The sequence below is a fragment of the Ursus arctos genome, unplaced genomic scaffold (assembly GCF_023065955.2).
Source record: "Ursus arctos isolate Adak ecotype North America unplaced genomic scaffold, UrsArc2.0 scaffold_18, whole genome shotgun sequence".
NCBI lineage: Eukaryota > Metazoa > Chordata > Mammalia > Carnivora > Ursidae > Ursus > Ursus arctos.
In genome coordinates, this window is record NW_026622852.1 from 28,460,356 (window position 1) to 28,476,245 (window position 15,890).

Genomic DNA, 15,890 nt, shown 5'->3' on the forward strand with positions numbered 1-15,890 from the left:
GAATAGGAGGTGGACTGACCCGGAGGTTAGGGCACCTGGCTCTGCCACCCGTTTAGAGTGACCTTGAGCTATGGAGGCGGTGGGCAAGATGGTCCCCAGCAGACCTGGGGTCAAGAGGGCTCAGAGGTTCCCTTGGAAGACTTGCTAGCATGAGAAAAGTCAAGTGCCAGGGATGAAACTCAGGGGGACCCACTCCGGGAAGAGGAGGGAAGGAGTAGGAGAAAGGAGCTTTCCAGGAGCCAAGGGAGGAGAGAAGTCAGCAGTGGCGGTTGCTGAGGAGACACAGAGGGGCTGAGGACTGGGAAGGGGCCACCAGGACTGTCAGGTGGTCATGGGTGACTTTGGCCTGGGCCTTGCAAAGGGCTCAAACATGGGATCTACCACTGCTTTGCTGGGGCCAGTGACCCAGCCTGTCTGTCTGAGCCTCTGTTTCCTCCTCTGTGCAATGGGGATAATAACAGCACCCATTTCACACAGGTTGCTGTGGGGATTAAGTGAGACGATGCTGGGAAAGCCCAGAGCCGCAGTGCTTGGCACCTGCAATGATATCTCTAGAGTTAGTGAGAGGAAGAGGCAGGCTCATGGGAGCTGAAGACGTGGGAACAGAGCCTACCACTCCCGAAAGCTCTGCTGAGAAAGAAGCAGGGAGGGAAGGTAGCAGGAGCTGAAGACAGGCATGGGGGGGATGGGCGTGGGAGGGCAGGTGCTTCTGGGATGAGGCTTGTGGGAAGAGGTGGAGAAGGATCCAGAAGACGAGAAGAGGCTGGAAAGAGAATCTGAGGGGTGTGCCTATGGGAGGACTGGGGCCTCCCTTAACCACCAGCTGAGCGTCACAGGCTCTAGAATCACATTCCTCTAGAATCAGGCTAAGCAAAGAAATGAAGTAAAGTAAATGCAGCCAGTCCTGGCTCAGACCCCTGCGTCCCCTTGGCAGACTTCAGTATCTGCGAAGGAGGGTGGTGATGGGCCGTGAAGGGTCGTCTGACTCTGCCCAGGAGCCTTGTGACCTTGGCTTGCTTATTTCTGAGATGACATCATCTGTCGATGACTCCTGCTGAGTCCAGGAGCCTTAATGGCCTTTTCCAGTCAGTGTTTTGATTTTTCAGTCTTACTAATGGACCAGCCAGACGGCCAACATTTCTAAAGAGGCCAGTTCACTTTTCACTTAAAGCCACAACAACAAATAGATCAATGATTTGGCTGCTCGGAGCCATTATTGGTTTAAAGCCACAGTCTTGTTTCTGTGGGAGAGCTTGAATCAGAGAGCATAATTCTGGGGCCATTTCCTGTCTTTTGTTTTGTTTTATAAGATCCTCTGTTGGTTAATTGGGAAAGGACTGGACTCTCTTTGCTGCTAATGATAACGGGAGAATGAGCTCATTGGAGTCAACCTAGGACACGTCTGGGAGGTTTTCTTCGATGTCAGGAAGTGCTGGGTCCTTGTCTGATCTGAAAACTCAACAAACTCAAGCATTTCTTCTGTTGCTCTTTTCTTGCATCCTTTTGTTTTTCTCTCAGACAAAAACACATCTGTGAAAGGCTGAAGTTACTGTGCATGGGGATGGAGAGGGGAGGCAGGCCAAGCCCAGACGCCCACGTGTCCCCGCCTCAGGACATCTTCTCAGGGTCCCCAGCCTGAGCCACTGCTCACCCTGGGGCTTCTAGGGCGGTGACCCTATGGCCCTTCCTGGAGATGATTCCGTTGGGTGGTGAGTTGTGGCCACTGGGCTGTTTGCCCTCCATGTCCCTGGGAACTGAGGGAAGCAGCAACGCCTCTTGGCCTCACTCAGCCTCCTTCGTGGACTCATCTCCTCTCATCTCTTAAATGTCAGTGCCACTCAACCCTATTCTCTTTCCACCCCACACCCTCCTACAATCCCATTCATGCCCAAGGCTCCAGCCACCAGCCATAAACTCACAACTCCCAGATTCCTGTGTCCCGCCCAGGCTGCTCTCCTCAGCTCCAAGCATCTACGACTCCTGCCAATCAGACAAAGCCAGTGGGGAGTCCCAAAGGCTCTTCACACCCAACAGGCCTGACACAGGCTCATCACCTACTCTTCGTCCAGTGTCCCCCATCTTGGTGAACATTAGTAACACCATCCATCCAGACACCAAGCCAGAGACTGCCCTTTCCTTCACCACCCCATATATGTGGTCAAGAGTCCTATCAACTCTACCTTCCTAAATATCCCTTCTATTCATTTCCACAATCATGACCCCGGTCAAGTACTTGCCATCTCTTCCCTGAGCTATCGTCCGAGCACTGTAAAAGCCTGTCTGCATCAAGCCTTTTCTTCTTCTCTGCCGCTGTTAAAAGAACTTTATGAAATGTGGCTCTGACCCTGTTATCCCTCTCCCTTCAGGGGCTCCCCATTTCCTATCAAAATCCTTAGCATTGAACCTAGGACCATCAAAGATCCGGCCCCAAGCTACTTCTCCAAAACCGTCTCTTGGCACTCCCAAAACTTCTCCTTACCTTCTGGTCATGGTGCAAGCCCATGTGCCTTCATGGCTCCCTGTCTTTGGCCCTGCTGTTCCTTCTGCCTGGAATGCTGTTCTCTCCCTTCCTAACATGGCAGACTTGTAACTAACATGGCGGACTTGTAATCATGCTTTAAAGCAAAGCTCCTTGTTGCCTTACCTGTGCTCCCCCAGCCCCCAAATGGACCTCAGCGCACCAGCCGTAGTGTGTTCTAAATGTAATCGTCGGCCGCGTCCTTATCTCTGACGGGACTCGGTCAGGGACTTCAGCTCCTTGAAGACCATGTACGGCCGATTTATTTCTGGTTCCCCAGTGTTCCAGCTCAGAGCTTGGCACAGGGCAAGTACCTTATGTGGTGTTTTATATGACTGACCATTGAATGAATGAGCGAGCGAGTCAAAGGGTATGCAGATGAGAGCCCAGTGACTGCGATGACAATTCCAAAACATCAGCCAGTAGCTACAGCATGTTTTCCCACCAAACCATCGGCTCTGTGAGGGCAGAAACCACACCTGGTCCGCTCCCCGGACTCTGCAACCCTGGTCAGTCCCATCCCAATAAATACAATGAATCCATGATCTCATCTGAAACTCAGGAATCCTGTAAGGGAGGAAGGGCAGGTATTATTAACCCCCTTTTGTTGATACAGGACTGTGAACCCAAATAGGAAATGTTCCAGGTCATCCAACTGGGGTGCATATTCCAGAAAAACCAGTGCTCTCCAGGGTTTGGGAAGCTTGAGAAGTGAGAGTCCTTGCCCTCCTTACTAGGGCTTCTCTAGCATTTGAATCATTTGGGATCTTGTTAAAATGCAGACTCTCGCTCAGTAGGCCTGGGAGAGGTTCTGAGGTTCTGAATTTCTAATGAGCTCTTCATGTCTTATAAGCTCTAATCATTTTATTAAGCAATAGGCTTAATTCCTGATAAGCTCTAATAAACATCTCATAACGTGATGCTTGTCCTGCAACCACAGACTCCCACACTTTGAGCGCCAAGGGGAGGGCTAGTTATCTCCAAGTTTCCCCTTGGCCATTGCATTACGACATCATTTTTATTAAAATCTACAAATGAATTCATTTAAGCCCTGACTTAAGATCCAGGGCTCTTTGTGGGGTTTTTTGTGTTTGGTTTTTGGTTTTCTTTGTTGTTAATGGGGCACATCCAGGACACACAGATGGAGGCTGATGGGGCGGGGGGGGGGGCAGGGGTAGAGGGGACAGAACAGGCAGGGGGCAGGGACCCTAGTGATGGGGCACGTGACTATGGGGAGGGCCTGGGCGGGCACGTGGCTGCAGCAGGCTGGTGAGGGCAAGGCCCCAGAAACAGCCCGCTGATGGAAGGGTCAGCCTGAGCAGCAGTGGGTAATTTCCATCTTCTGCTACCTTCCTGCCTCCTTTGCATTCTGGAGAAATTTAGGCCCAGACAGGGCTTTCAAGCTGAACTGCCCGCTTCCTGGCCAGCCTGGAACCTCTCCGCAGACTCCTGTGTCTCATCACCTTTTCAGGGCAGGCTGCTTACACACGAGGCACCTATGAGCCCAGGATGGGCGCTCCCGGTGCTGTGGTGGGACCCGAATGCCTCCCTCAAACCACTCAGAAGACAAGGGTGGGGGGAGCCCTAAAGAGGGACTTCCTCCTGGCAAACCCAGGAAGATTTTAAAAGTCAGATTGGAAGACAACATTGTATGCATTTGTTTATGGGTTTATACTGCATTCCATTTACACCATTAAAGGGTTTGAGATGGCTTAAAATAAACCTGCACAGGCAACATGACTGGGAAGAACAGAAGTTTTAAAGGCAGGGCAGCATGCTTGAAAATCAGGATTGTGAAACCGCGAGACTCTTAGCTTTTTTCTGGAGAAAAATGAATGTACCTATGCATGACAGTTCGCATGTCACCTCAGTGCGCCGGTGGGTCCCCTGAAGGTCACCCGAAGGCCCAGGTTAAGAATGCCCACCACAGAATAAGGGGAGGAAATTAGGCCAGTGTCTCGGCTGAGATGGCAACTGTTTTTGGACACCCAAGTCAGCTCTCGGAGGAATCATGACAGCCAAGGGGAAAGGGACACAAGATGAACTGGGGGACGGTTGGTGTCTGATGAAAAGAACATCAGTCTTTCAGGAGAGAGAGGTGTTTTCTGAGCCCTCATTCTCAGAGCGTACATCACGTTGGAACCCTAGGTGGAAGGGAGTTTATTTTTGAGAAAGAGAGAGCGAGCATGAGCGGGGGGGGGGGGAGCAGAGGGAGAAGCAGGCTCCCCGTTGAGCAGGGAGCCCAATGCAGGACTCGATCCCAGGGCCCTGAGATCATGACCTGAGCTGAAGGCAGATGCTTAACCAACTGAGCCACAGGCGCCCCCAGAAGTCAGTTTAGCATTGGGCTTAAGAACATGGACTTTGAGGCCACCTCCCTGGGTTCAAATCTGCCTTTAACTAGCTATGTAAACTCAGGTAATTTTAACCTCTCCGTGCCTCAGTTTCTCCTTCTATAAGATGGGGCTGTTGTGGGGATATCCTCCCCCATCTATAAAACAGGGGTGCTAGGGGGACTAACTGAGTTATTATACGTGAATGTTTACGGCCGCCTGGGATATGGTTAGCATCGCACAGCGTGCGCTCCGGTGGGAAGGCAGCATGGAGTCGTGATGACGCACACCGTCAGATGAAATCTCGTCTGGATTCAAAGTTCAGCTCTAGTACTTACTAGCTTTGTGACCTTGGTCACTGTATTAAGTTACAGTGTCCCCCCCAAAATCATGTCCACCTGGAACCTCGGAACATGCCCTTATTTGGAAATGGGGTTCTTGCAGAAGTCATTAGTTAAGATGAGGTCTTCCTGGGTTGGGGTGCGCCCTAAATCCAACGACTGGGGTCTTTACAAGACGAGGAGTGGACGCGCAGACCGGGAAGAAGAGCTCGTGATGACAGAGTCAGCGATGCAGGTACAAGCCGAGAAATGCCGAGGAGCACGGCCTCACCAGGAGCTAGGAGGGAGGCCTGAGACAACAGGTCCTCCCTCAGAGCCTCCAGAAGGAGCCAACCCTGCTGACATTTTGGTTCCCAACTTTTGACATTCTGAGTTGCAACAGAGTAAATTTGAGCCATCCGTTTGTGGTCATTGGTCACGGCAGCCCTAGGAAGCCAACAGAGTCAGATTCCTGCAGTTCGGTTTCTTCATCTGTAAAATGGGAATAACACAGTAACTGCTTCCTGGAGTTATTAAGATCGCGTGACACGGTCTGTGTAAGGAGCGCACCACCGCGCCCGTGATGCGGCACGTACGGAGGGGCACCTGCTGCGGGTACAGTGACAGGCTGGTCAAGAGCCCCAGCGCGAGGTGAGCAGCGTTCCGCGGTATGTCTGCGTTAGAATTCATATACCCAATGCCCTGTGGATGAACTTTTATGTGGTTCCCAGTTTTTTGCTAATAGAGATAATAATCAGATGATTCGTACATGTGTCTTTGTGTAATTCAGGGAGTAAATGAGTAGGGTAAGTTCCTCGAAGAAGAATTGCGGAGTCAAAGGGCGTGTGCAGTTGGGAAGATACGGCTTAACCTACCTTGGAAGAGGGTAAACCGACGTGAGTGTCTCTTCTGTGTGACAGTGCTGGTCCCCCCCCCCCCCATCTTGGGAGCAATGGCAAGTCTCAGGCTTTTTGCGTCTCTGTCAATGTGACGGATGCGAACCGATGGCTCATTTCTCAGTTTACCTGTCCACAGTCGTGAGTGGGCGTCACTATCTGCTCCTAGGCTTTTAGCCATTTGTATTTTTAGGTGAGTTGCCATTCCTTTCCTCTTTCTACATTTTCCCTGGGCTGGTTTTGTTGTTTTGGTTTGCTTTGGTTTTTTGGTAGGACTCTATTAAATAAATCAGCCCTTTGTTCAATGAGCAGCAAATATTTCCCCCCCATTTGCCTGTGGCGTTGTTCATGCTAATTTTCATATCGGTTTTTCAGAAAATACAAAAATGAGCTTCATAAGCTGAACCTCATGTTAACACCGGCTGTGAGGCCGGTGACGAGTTATGTTTGGAAAATGGAGGATGAGAAGAGGACTGGCCACAGGCTTTTCTACAAGCCAACTTTTATTAACCTTTTTTAAAAAGATTTTATTTATTTATTTGAGAGAGGGAGAAAGAAAGAGGGCACGGGCAGGGTCAGGGGTGGGGGAGGTCTACCAATGCTTTCGATTTATGGCTGTCGAAGCCAGTAATGATGCCAGGTGTTCAATCATTTACTTAGCAAACCTGCCCTCAGCACGTGAGAGGTGCGGGCTCTGGGGGGGGAGAGACATGCTTGCTCCCAAGGAGCTTTCAGTCTTGCGGACAGAGCGGTACAGCCAGACTATGCTCCTGGTGACAGAACTCCGACGGCCTCGCCCGTGTGCACTAAGATGTCTGGCTTGCTAGAACCCTTTGCAGCTGGGAGAAAGATGACCTGGGTGAGGCTGGGTCCGGCCAGAACGCGTGGCGGCTTGCCCTGGGGGACTTGCAAAGAGAGGTGGGGAGAAGGAGCCCAGAGCAGACTGTGACCTGGTTCGCAGGCCGGCTTGGGTCAGGAGATGGTTTCAGAGCCTTTCCTGGAACCCTGTTGCCTACAGTGATTCGTGCGGTGACTCAGACACTGTGATGACCTCACGAGATGCAGAATGAAAATACACACGGTACATCACCCACACGCACACAGCCTTTCTAATTTAAACCACTGGACAATTTTGACTGACGTGTCGACCTTTGAGACTCCGTGTGTCCTGGGACGGGGCTCGTAGCAAGTGCGGAGAGAGACAGGGTCAAACGCTGTGTTTAGTTGCCCTGCTTTTTCAGCAGGTGTTTTCCCGTATGACTAAGAGCGTGAGATCAGCTGGGAGAAAATAAAAGCAAAGAGGCCAAAAAACAAGTCTCTCAAAGATAACTGGTCTCTGAGTCCCCATCCTCCCCACTCAGTGGCCCCGAACATCTTTCCTAATTGAATCAGGCCTTAAATCTCATCTTTCAACTCCCGAATAACCGCCATCAGTGGAGCCCTCAGCTGTCTCTGGAAGGCCTCATCTGGGACTCTGTCATCCCTGCTCACATGCCTTTCCTAACCCCTCCCCACTAGCTCCCGAATCAGCCCAGTGCATCTCTGGGCATTTTTTACTGTTAGAAAGTTCCTGGCACAGATCGTAAATCCACGTCCTGGTAATCTATGTCTTCCGCCCACTGGGGAGCCACAGAGCACGTCTGTTCCCCCTTCCCAGGGTCAGCGCATTACAGGTGTGAAGAGTGTGATCCTGTCTCCCCTGGTCCTTCACCTGTTCTCCATGTGACACCCTGCTCCCCTTCTCCGGACTCAGCCCCACTCATGAGCGAAGGTCCAGCTCACAGGAGAGGCCACCCACGTGGCCAATAGGCATATGAAATGTACCCAGCATCATTAGCGAGCAGGGCAATGCACCAGCCGGCATCGTGGCTGAGGCCGAAATGAAAAGTCCTGACCATCGCAAGAGTCGGCGAGGGTGCGGGGCAGCTGGAACTCCCATACAGCACTGGCGGGTGTGTAAACTTGTGCCGTTGCTTGGGGCAACCGTTGGACAGTGTCTACTGAAACTGAACGGACACTTACTCTGAGCAAGCAACCCGACTCCAGGAATGTACCCAGGAGAAATAAGTGATTTTTTCTACCAAAAGACATGCGGAGCCTTGTTGATAATTACCAAATACTAGAAATAACTTCACTGTTCCTTACCGGTAGAGTAACTAAATAAATTATGGTATCATTCGTTTAATGGATACTACCCTTCAGTGAAACAGAATGGACTGTTGCTGACATATGACACGGATGAGTCTTACAGGTGTGATGTGCGTGAAAGGAGCCGGGCCGAGAACACACCCACTGTGTGTTTCCATTTCTGTGACGTTCAAAATGGCTACAGCTCCTCTGTGGTTTCAAAATTCAGAATAGCAGTTACCTTCGAGGGAGACAGACTGGGAGGCGGTGTAAGCAATCTGATGGGCTGGAAATGTCCCATGTCTTCATCTGAGTGGTGTTGACATGGGTGCAGACGTGGAAAATTCAGGCAGCTGTACTCTCAAGATTTGCACACTCGACTACGTATGAAACCAGTGCTTCATTAAAAAGGAAAAAAGTCACCCCCACAAAGGAAAGAGTGGGGACCCAGAGCTGAGCTCCAGCATGAAGCGACGCAAGACCGCCATTGCCTTGCTTCCGCCACTGCGCTGGGGTTAGCACAGCTGAGACGCCACCATGACCTTTGGGGCCAACCTCACACCGTCGACTTACGTTGGGTCGAAAGTCACTTGAGAACCCCTAAATCCTTCTCACTGCTCAGCTGTGTCCACCCATTTCGTGCTCAAGGGGTTGGCTTGTCGGGCCTCAAGCGTTGTGGGGCGAGACAAGGGGAAGGAAACCAGCAATCGGAACGGTACCATCCTGTATCTCATTCCCGCTGTGCGGCACCCCTGGAGAGGTCAGTGTTGGGCCCTCACTTTAAAAACAGCTCCATGAATCAGAGGCACTGTGTGGCGTGACCAAGGCTGCCCAGCCTGACAGAGCCAGGCAGGGGCTTGAGCCTGGGTCTGGGTGACCCCTCGTCCAAGCTTTGCCTTTCACCAGGCTGACCCGAGGTGAGGCCTCCTCTGCGAAGGGGCTCCTGGCCTAGCTGTAGCGCCTGGTGGTGGATGAAGACACCATGCGTGTGGCACCGCCCTGGGGACCTCTGTGAGCGTTAGCCTCCCAGCTTCATTATGAGCGTCCTAAGGGCCAGGAAATATCTTCATTTCTGTCTGTGCCACAAAGGCCCACCATGGCCTGCACGTAGTAAGTTCTCGTAAATACCCAATGAATTGGGTTGTAGCAATGGAGATCCAGAGAGGTATAGCAACTTGCCCAAGATCGCACAGCAAGTCCTCAACCAACAGGACTTGTAACCAGATCCCCTGACTCCCATCCCAGTGCTCCTTCTACCATTGCACAGTAGGCCCAGCTTCCTGTAGACCGCAGGGAGCGGAGATGCTGATGGGTTGGGAGATACTAGGGAGGAAGGAAAAGGACCATCTGAGGGGAGACAGAGCTGTGTCTGATCCTGGGGCCTTCAGGATATGTCCTGGGGAGAGGGCTGGGGACAGGTTATAGGTGACACAGTTGCACAGACCGTACTCTCAGAAGGACGCTGGGCTTGGGTGAACGCTCTGCAGATACGCTCTTGAAACTCTTACTTTTATCTTTGGATTTGTATCTTTAAGTGAAGTCCCGTGGCCAACAGAGCACGCACCAGTTAGAGCCTGGGCCCACTCAAGGCCCCACCTCCTGCTGCCTCTCCTCTTCCTGGGACAGGTTCTTAGACCCCAGCTGCCTCAACTCCTGGGGCCCCCAGGTCCCGCCAGCCTCCCCGCAGCTGCCACTGGGGATCTCAGTGCATTCAGCTCAACGCTGTAGGACAAGCCTCTCGTCCACCCTGGTCCAGGCACCTAGTGTCCCAGCACCGAGGTCGGGATACCCTCGGGTGGCTCATTTGTGTGTGTTGGGCAGTGGCCCCCTGTGGGGCAGGGAGATGCCTGGCTCCACCGCGTGACCCTCACCGGGGCCGGGTGTGCGTATCCCGCCTCGGGCGGGGAAGGAAAATGGCAGCTGGTGGGTTTGGCGTGGCTGCTTTGTGTGGTCGCACACGGGCAGCTGTGCGATCCAGAAATTAAGCAATAGGCAAGAAAACACTATGACACATCAAGAACAAGACTGGGAGAGAAAGGTAAAACTTTCTATCTCGGTGCCTTTAGTGGCCCTTTTCCCCTGATTTTGAACAGAGGACCCTGTAGCCTTATTTTACGCTGGACCCAGACCTGCCAATTTGGCAGCCCGTCCTGCCGGGGAGGATCCTTGCTGGGGCTGGGTGGGGTTAGGCGTCAGGCAAGGGCTCCCTGGGGAAGCAAGGTGGCAGGGGACGTGGGCCTAAGTGGCTGGGAAGATGGTCCTCTCCTCCGGCTCTCTGGCTGGATGTCACCTGTGTCTCCTCCGGCTCTCTGGCTGGATGTCACCAGAGGTGACCCTGCGCCCTGAGGCACACTCACTTCTCGCACTGCAGGGGACCTGGAACCGCAGGCCTGGAAGGGGTTGAGGCTTATCAGCTGCAAAGGTCTCTGCACACTGCGTGGTTATTGGTACGATTCTTGCATCACATTCTGCGACCCTGTTCTAAAACCTAAACCTCGAAGAAGTTAACCCCCCAGAACTTCCATGACCTGCTTGTCTGCCCCTCCCACCCCCTACCTGGCAGCCCCCACCCCCCACCAACCAAGGGTGGGTTGACTTTCTCCCCTTGTGGGCCCCTGGCCCAGCATGGAATTTGGTCGTCCGCCCTGCTCCCTGGCCCTGTGTCCCTGAGCCAGCTGTGTTGACCGGGCCCTCACTCTGCGCCAGGCCGGAGCTGCACACTGAGATACGGAGCTGGTCCAGGGGTGCTGCCCACCAGGCCCAGCCGGTGGGGGGAGGGACAGGGTGCTGGGGGTGTGGGGGCAGAGTCTTCTCCGCTCCCTAGGAGGCTGTGCAGGGAGAGGCCAGCCACTGCAATAAGGAGGTCGAGATGCTTCCCTCCCTGGAGGGGCTGGGCCTCTAGGACTTAGCAGGACTTCAGAGGGCATGGAGGCGGGGAGGGGGCGCTCCAGACTGAGACGGGGTGAGTGGTCTGGCGCAGCCAGGAAGGAAAGGCCTCTGGGCTGGATCAGAAGCTGGGGAGGCCCAGAGGCCACCAGCTCTCCGATGGCCTCAAACCCCAGGCTCAGGCGTTTGCTCTCTGTCTGTCGTAATGGGGCCTTTGAAGGTGGCTTTCAGCTCGGGAACAGCATCAGAACGGATGTTCACGAAGATTGTTTAGGGGCTGAGTTGGGTGTGGACAGGAAGGTAGGGGAATGAGGCAGGGAGAGGTTGGGGGCTGTTGTGATAACATAGATTTTAAAAAGGCAAGCCTCCTGCAAAGGGAGTGGAGGGGCATTTAGAAAGGACAGGCGAGAGGTAGGATTCTGGTCACAGAAGGACAAACACCGTAGGATTCCACATAGATGAGGTGCCTGGGGTAGTCATAGTCATAGGGACGGAAATAGAGTGGGGGCTGCTGGGGGGCTGGGGAGGCGGCGGGGGGGGCAGGATGGGAGTCAGTGCTTAATGGGGACAGTTGCAGTCTGGGGAGGTGCGAAAGTTCTGGAGAGGGGCGGTGGTGATGGCCGCGGAACACGCAGCTGTGCTTCATGCCACCCAACTGTTGACTTAAAAAGGTTAAAACGGTAAATTTTATGTTATGTGCATTTTATCACAATTTCAAAAATACTGTAATGTTTAAAAAATAAGAGAGAGAGAGGGGACTGGTGGCAGGGGGTCGGACCAGAGTGAGGGGAGTGGGAAGGGAGAGTGCAGGCGGGCCCCAGGTGCGGTCACCCCGGTGAGGAGAGGGTGGGGGTGGCAAGGCCCAACTCCCCCCCCCTCCCCCGCCAAGTGCTCAGCCTTGGGCATGTTGCAGGCCTGGGGGACTCCAGGAGAGCCTGGCAGGAGCTGGGACTGGGGAGACTGGCTGAGAGTCATCAGCTTATCACTGGTAACCGACCCCACACAGCAGAAGATGAGAAGGCCCAGGACAAGTGTGAGACGTGAGGAGAGGGCAGAATGCAGGGGGCGGGTGGGCCAAGGAGAATGAGCGCTCATCGGGGAGACTGAGAAGGAGGGGCAGAGAGGAAGGAGGGAAACCAAGAGAGTCTGGGCTCTCTCTCTTCGGGCTGCAAGGTGAATTCACCCTCCTCTGAGTACTCCGACTCCCTTAAATGTCTCTTCCATCATGGCCCCAGCTTCCATATGCTCATGATGGCCTCTCCTCACCCCCCAGCTTCCCCTGCCACCTGCCTCACTTTCTCCTTATGTCCCAATTCAGTGCTGTCGTGGGTTGAATTGTATCCCCCCAAATTGTATCCCCCCAATTGTATCCCAAAACTTGTACCTGTGAATGTGACCTTATTTGGAAATAGGGTCTTTGCAGATGATCAAGTTGAGATAAGGTTCTGAGGGCAGGCCCTGATCCAGTATGACTGGTGTCCTTATCTTAAGGGGACATGTGGACACAGACATGTACAGAACAGCTAGGAATGCCTGAGGCTCCCAGATCTGGGGTAGAGACGTGGACCAGATTCTCCCACAGAGCCTTCAGAAGGAGCCAACCCTGCCAACACCTAGATTTTGAATGTCTAGCCTTTAGGACTGAGAGACAACAAAGCCTGCTAGTCTGTGGTACGTGGTGAAGACAATCCCAGGAGTTAAAACAAATGCCAAGAAATAAATGCTCATTCACCCCATTCCATGCCGCCTCACGTCTCATTGACTAGCCGATCAATCGATCAATCGGTTGTCCTTGAGCTAGGCCCCCACTTTGTCCAATCAGCTGAGAGGAGGTGTCACATGATGTAAAGCATGGCTGCCCCCAGGGGTGCCTCAGGAAGGAGGGGAGTGGGGAGACAGCTGAGGAACAGGGGGCATCTCAGGCACTCTTGTGTCCCTGAGGCCAAGGGAAGAGTGAGGTGCAGGCTTCGGTGATGAGGGATCATGGCCTAAAATCTCTTTGACCAAAGCGTCTTCTAGAAGAGAAGGGCAAAGACACGAGAAGATCGGCTACGAAGAATCCACTTTGTCAATCAGCCTTTCTTCACCCATCGTCAAGATGTTCACTGTGGCTGAAATAAGAAGATGGTGTAACTGGGAAATATTCATTTGAACTTGTGACTCAGCCCCTCCTGACCTCGGGGAAACGCAGTCCATAAATCAAGACGCGGCTCCAGCGCCTCCTTCCGGAGTTTTCCCGTGGGGGCGGATGCTGGAAAAGCCATTAGCAGAAGTGACTGGACCCACTTCCTATGAAAGATTTAAAAGTGCATTTGGTACTCGGAGAACTTCCCCGCCTCCGAGCTTCCATTTCTGAAGCTTGCTGATGGATGGCCTCAGCCCTTGACCCACTCGGTTTTACTGCCCAACCCGCCTGGGTTTATTTGCTGGCACAGCTTGTAAATTCTGTGTTTTCCCGTTGAGCCGCGGGCTAAGGCTTCTGCCGCGGAGGAGCGGGGTGGCCCGACGCCCTGCTGGTGTAACACAGACGCTCGCTGTGGAAGGCTCCAGCTGTTCCACGTGTCTTGCATTTATTGGGCTGCCCTTTTATTTTTCTTACCAGCTCGTCCTCAGGACTCAAAAGCAGGTAAGAGAGGCGCTCAGGCGGTCCCTGCTGGGAACTTCATCGTCACCCCCTTCCTGCCGCTGCCTCCCCGCTTGGGTTCCCAGCCCTCCCAGACCTGGTCTTTCAAATGGAAAGATGGGAAAACAAAGGATCCAAGAAGAGAGGGGACTTGCCCAAAGGCCCGAGGACACCAGACCTAGACCCAGATGTGCTCATTTTCTGCCAGCACATTTGCCAGGCCAGGGCTAGGCACTGGGGACGTGAAGACACTAAGACCCAGGTCCTTCTCTGAGGGGAGTTACCGTCTGCCCATAGCGCCTGGGGGAGCAGGAGGGGGACGGGAAGGCAACCCCAGGAGCAGCAGCAGGGGCAGGGGCAGCCTCGTAGTCATGGCTAGTGTTTTGTTGTGTTTGGTTTTTTTGTTTTAAGGCTAGTGTTGGTTGAGCCTGCATTGACCACACACCAGCCCCCGCTTTGCCCCTGATCTGCTGTGGCCACTTAATCTTCAACAACGCCCTATGGGGGAACAAGTACTATTATCCTCTCCCTGTTCAGAGCGATTGGCAACTTTTTAGTTCCGCAGCCGAATTCCCCTTTCTTCAAGGGAAATCGGGCATGGAGCCCCAAATAAACAAATCCGGCAAAACCATGGTGAGCCCCTCACTCAGCCTTTCCTATGTAACCCCCAGCAGGGGCCCTGGAGGAGCTGAGGTCTCCCTGCACACAGTTTAAAGACCACCCATCTGATCCAATTTTTGGATGTCTCCAAGAGGCACAGGTTACAAGCAGGATTTCCCAGTCCACTTAAGCTCGTTTTACAGATGAGCAAACAGAGGCCCAGAGGAAGAGAGGAGTTTAGCAAGGGCCACCTGGGGCGTCATCACAACTAGCTCTCCAGCCAGAGTCTTCTGAATCCCTGTCTCCACCAGTGACACCTCTTTTATTAGGAAATGGAAGCCTTTTATTAACAACTATAAAATACCATCTCTTCCAAGCCACATTTTAAGGTTGAGTTTACCATGGGCTCTGGGCACAGGGTTTTCACCTTCCTCCCACCCCAGCCCTCCCCACCTCCAGCTCTCCACACTCACTGATCCCAGGAGGAGACTCTTGCTTTAGAGAAGCCAATGCTGGGAGCCAAGTAGGTGAGTGTGGCTTGAAGCTGACAGCTTCGTAGCTGGCCTCCACTCCTCTCAGCTTATTTAACGTAAGGTCTCATCGCTCCGTAACGTTCACGCGACACTTGACATTAGAAAGGGCCTTTCAGTCCACTGAAATGGGATTTTCGAATTCAACAGTACCTTGGAGTGTGTAAGAGGAACATTAAGCTCCCTTCCCTGTGTGTACTTAAGAGGGAGACGCCTTCAGGAAAGGTAATGATTGCATCCCTCAGGGGGGGCGTCTCTGGAGGTGGCCTGCTGCCCAGCCCGTCCCTCTTTCAACAGGCCCCATGGTCACCACCTACTTCTCTCTTCTTTCTCCCTTGCGGCTGCTTTTCCTACTCTCCTCTGTTCCCTTGTCCTGGCTCGTCCCTTCTGTAGGTTCTGCCTGTCACTTTTTTCTAAGGATTTTAGTGCAAATCATCTAGGAAATGAGCCCACTGGCAAAGATAGCAAGCATGGAAAGCTCCCAGAGTCCCAAACCTGTCCCAGCTGGTCTTGTCCCCAAGTCCCTCCTGGTATGAGTCTGAGTGGCTCCCTCATGCAACCCAGAAGTGAGGCTAAGGCTGTTACCCAAACTTTGTTTCATGGGATGCCAATTCTAGGAGCGCTTTCTCAGAGACATGGTTTCATGATCAAAGACCAGGAAAATTCTGCGTGTTACCTATTTCTCCTGGAGGCGCCCAATGTGTGGAAGCGTACGGAAAGTTTTGAGAAGTACTGTGGTCTCAGGTCCCGTGGAACGCTGGACAACCCAAAACCTGTCTGAGTGCCCAGAACGTGTTTTGCAGCTAGTTCAGAGGTGTCTCTGTGAGTTAGTTCTGGAAGACTCTAAAACTTTCATTAGGATCCCTCTTGGCTATAGATGCTCTCCTGGTTCCACTCAAGAAAAGCCAAATTAGGTCATTCTCTGAGAGCATTCACAGAGGACTGTTTTTCTGGTGTGTTTTTTTTTTTTTCTTTTTTTTCATCTATACCAGAGCATTGTCAGCTGCTTGTGCTTTCTTTGGAAGTAAATAGAAATGAATCAAGGGGGACCCATTTA

The 15,890-nt window shown here is 52.8% G+C and overlaps 1 protein-coding gene across 2 annotated transcripts in view; it reads left to right on the forward strand.

Moving 5' to 3' along the window:
* TMOD1 (tropomodulin 1) overlaps window positions 1-15,890 on the forward strand; it is an 83,928-nt gene that overhangs the window by 2,087 nt on the left and 65,951 nt on the right. Inside the window, exon 1 of one of the 2 annotated variants that reach the window (XM_026506181.4) lies at window positions 12,490-13,706. The exons of the other annotated variant lie outside the window; for it this stretch is intronic. The gene's annotated coding sequence lies outside the window, so the exon portion shown is untranslated. Of the gene's footprint in view, window positions 1-12,489; window positions 13,707-15,890 lie in introns of those variants that run through there. 2 annotated transcript variants of the gene reach the window in all.